This window comes from Corylus avellana, chromosome ca11 (assembly GCF_901000735.1).
Source record: "Corylus avellana chromosome ca11, CavTom2PMs-1.0".
Taxonomy (NCBI): domain Eukaryota; kingdom Viridiplantae; phylum Streptophyta; class Magnoliopsida; order Fagales; family Betulaceae; genus Corylus; species Corylus avellana.
In genome coordinates this window covers 3,953,534-3,958,066 of record NC_081551.1, presented here as the reverse complement: position 1 = coordinate 3,958,066, position 4,533 = coordinate 3,953,534, and positions in this window count along the sequence as shown.

The following is a 4,533-nucleotide window of genomic DNA, read 5'->3' as shown; positions in this document are numbered from 1 at the left end:
TAGAGAAATGCAAAACCATGAGCAAAACTAGAACAACAATACCAACTATCCAAATTAATTTTGAGAATAAAAATGAAATCTCACTCCCAAAGAGTATCAGATAATCTCAAAAATCACAAACAACTTATAGGATTATAACTCTACAATCCAAATTTCCAAACTACCAAGAACAATGAATATTTAAAAGAAGAGCAAACAAAAAGGTAGTTAAAAATTAAAACTCGATCACCACCCCAAGGAAATCAACCTAATGGATACAGAGTTGTACGTAGCGATCACCACTCAAGGACAATTTTCATGAGATACAGAATAAAGAATCACCACTCAATGAAAAATAGCCTAGAGATACTAAACACTCACAAAAAGAAAACTACTCTTCTAAAAAAAAGCCATAGGCCTTTATACGAGCTAAGTTTGGAGAGCTCTCTAAGCAAAATACTTGAAGAAAAAGAGAAAGAAAATAAAAATATAAAAATAACATTGAGACTTGGAGACACAGAAAAATAGTAGGAGACAAAGTAAAATACTTAGAGACAAAGCAAAAGAGATCAAATTTCAAAATGATTCTTCTTTATTCCTCTATAAGTTTCGACTTCGTCTGTTTTCAATTCATCAACTTCCTTGACTTCATGCACTTATACTTTTGTTAACATTCATCATGTCATTACCATTCATAAGCTAAATATAAAGATAATTTTCTTCTCTAGAAAGCTCAAATGATTCCTTATCTTTAGGGCCAACACTTCTTAATTTGGTTTTGTTGATGGTAGCAACCTCCCACCTCTTCAAACTGTAACTACCATTGGTTCAGACAGTGAACACAATGTTTCTTCCAACCCTGCCTATTTGATCTGGTTGCAACAGGATCAAATAATTCTTTCCGTTATTATCTCTTCCCTTTCTGAATCTCATGGTTTGTCAATTTATGCACATTCAATTCCCATTGTTAGCCATTGGGTTGTATTGTTAGCCATTGGGTTGCAGTTTAAGGGAATCTTAAGATACTTGAAACATAGAGTTGCTTATGGGATTTTACTTCAATCGTCCAAATCTATGACATTAAGTGCATACTTTGATGCGGACTAGGCCGGATGTCCCGATGATAGGAAATCGACTAGGTGGATTTTGCATCTTTTTGAGCCCTAATCTAATTTCTTGGAGTGCTTGCACGCAATCAACGGTTTCCCGCTCAAGCACTGAAGCAGGTGATCTTGCCGACGCTACAACGGAACATATCTAGATTCAATCCTTACTCAAAGAAACTTGGCATCTTTCTTTCATGCAACCCGATTTTATAGCATGATAATTAATATTGGTGCGACATACCGGCCTCTCCACGAACCCTATTTTTCATGGTCGCACGAAATACATGAGAATGATCTTTATTTTTTGTGTGATAAAGTAGCATTAAAATCATTGGAGGTTTGATTTCTTTCCACCAAAGATCAATTAGCCGATATTTTTACAAAACTGTTGCTAGCCACTCAGTTTGGATTATTACTTCGTTCCAAACTTAACAAAGATTTTGTTACTTACGTTCGTATATATGGGTCTATAACAATCGATAACAGTTTGGTTGCTACCATTGGTAAAATTATTTTTTGCCATTCGTTTGTTTTTTGGCTTGCAATTTGAAGAAGATTGTATACCCAACATATATATAGATTGGTTGCTATATATTATTGGCTTACTTTAGGAGATGAAATGTATTATATATATGTGGGCTGTTGGGTGAGGAGAATATCGACCATCTCTTTGTTTGCGTCATTTCTCATATGAAATATTTGATTTAATCTTTGGTATAAATGTAATATTCCTTAAGCTCATAGGAACTGGTAAGAGTTTATTTGGTAGATGACCTCTCAATTAGAGGCAAATTTCGTGAGAATTATTGTAGATGCTATACATTTGTATGCTCTATGGCGTGAGAGAAATGGTAGATAATATTGTTCCAAACGAAGAAACAGAGATTTTGAGTACATAAATTTTTTTTGGAGATTTTGTTTTAGGTTAGATCAAAAGTCAACTCCTTTAAGGGTGTCTGCAATTCTTCCGGTAATCACTTTTTAGTTGGGTCTTAGAGTTTTTCAAATGTAATCTTTTAGCTTTGCTTACCCTTTTATTTTATTGTAGGCGCTTGTTCGTATGGGCCCCCGCTGGCTTTTGACCGTCTTTTTTTTTTAAGGGTTGCTTGTGAATCTTTTTGGTTATTCGTGACAGTTTCCCTTCAACCGGTATTTTTGGCAGTATATATTAAATATTGAAAAAAGACAAAATATTTTTAATATTTTACACCACCAAGTTAACAAATACAAGTTAACCTACAAGCAGGCTAGGTGATCGTCTCTATTCTTAAATTAATAAAATAGAATTGATGACTCAAGCTAGCTCCTCTACCAGGCTAATCTAATCTCAGCTTTTACAACCTTCTTCCAATATTAATGGAAGATCGAGCACCTCACCATGTTCAAATTTAATGTCACGTATTGAGCTGGGTACACGTGTAGGTGGTCTATAATTATCATATAGCTAGAAACAGTAATCATGCTATATATGACTAAACAAAATCATTGTCGTTGATGTTTTTTTTTTTTTTTTTTTTGGTACAAATTAAGAAGTGTCTAACATATTCGTACAAAAAACATATATAAAATCATTTAAACTGTCATTCTCACTCTCTTTCGGGTGTCGAAGGTGATGTCACTTCCAATGGAAAGTATAGCTGTGAAGGTGTAGTTGTTGATTTGCTAAAACAATGATTTTCAAAAGTACTTGATTAATTTAATAAATTAATTAAACAGTTATTAAGGACATATGTTCAACATAAATATATATGTTCATCAGAAATCACATGGCATATATTTTATTGATGATTAATTTCTTATATATTAATTAATATAATTCCTAAAATATTCCTGATCCCATTTTGTTGGTCAAACGGTTGAGAAAAAACTTGATTGTAATATAATTAAGGAGTCATTAAGAAGCTAATGGATGACTAATTACAAATTTGAAGCAAAGTCATGGCGTAGTTACAGAAGAAAATATAATATGTGCCAATCTGACATATGTAAGCACCTTATCATTAGGTGAGAATTCCGTGTGGACGTGGGCGTAAAAGACCCAATAGGGTTCAAGGCTTGATCACCTTTAAAAACGCATTCTTTCTTTTTTCTTTTTACATGTAGTTATCATTTGAAACGGTAAAGATATGATGAAATTAGCATTGATTTTCTAGACGACCCCACATAATTTTCTATGGTTTGTGTTTAGGATGTTTGGTTATGAATATTTTGAGGTTGTGTGCTCACAAGTTAACACCATTCACGTGTAGTGGACGTAATATTGGAAGTATCTGTTAATAACTATTTTTGGTGGCTTCTTTGGTTCCATTTTGTGTTTGTTTAATCATGTGCTTAAGGTTGCTTAGGGTGACTGTCACTGTCACTACTGATAAGAAAGAAAGAGACCCTAGTAGTCCGGGTCATTCTCAGCTGATTTCATTGTATTTTCTAGATGCAAATTAAAAGAATTAAGAATATAATTACTGAAGAAATTAAGGCTACAGGTTATCCTGCAATGAGAAGCGTTTGGGATTATTTTTACGCTACCCGCTAGGTACATGTTTACTGGTTCTTTTGGTGGACTAGGTCAGGCTATGGTTGAATTGACTTGAGGGAATAATATTGTCTGTGTCTCTCGGTTTATACTTCTTTAATTATTGGTTTCCAACAAGTATGTGTTACTATGGTCATGTCCAGATAGGCCAGGAAGTTACTTCGATTTCCCCCTCTTACCTTTTTGCGTAAGCAAAAAAAAAAAAAAAAAAAAACATAGGAATGACATATAATATCCTATTTCTTACTTGTTTAAGACGATGGAAATCCCTAATTAAAGGGGACAAAAACTTGATAACTTTATTTCAATACATTTGGGATTATCATGTTTAGACATTGGTATTAGGCTATATGAGACTTAGCTTTGTATCCAACTCGGTTTGCACCAGACCCGGTTTGACGTTGGAAGTCATTAAGTATAAATGTAATTTTTCTAAGGTTTAGTCCATGGAGAGAAGGCTTGGGCTGGTTTTGGTGTTTTGACCCAGTTGGGTGTCATATTTATAGTTGCTTCTTACTATGGTTTTATACGGATGTATTATTGACGCCTCTTGTATTGTCTTTGTCGAAAATAGTGAAACCTCATTGAAACTATGTGGACGTAGTCCTTAGTGGTGAACCATGTAAATATCTATGTTGTGTGATTGCTTGTTTTTTGCATTCTTCTTAATTTTCTCGTCTCACCAATTCTAAAAAAAAAAAAAAAATTTCTTAACCCACTACTAGACAATATTAAAGTATTGATTAAATGATAAAATTTATCTTTTCTTATTAGCTTAAACTTTTGGGATGAGTGATGATTTAACATATATCAGAGCCAGGGGTCTTAAGTTTGAATCCTGACTCTATCATTTACTCGAGTGAGTAGAAGTGTTAAAGTATTGATTAAATAATTAAATTTATATCATCCTATTAG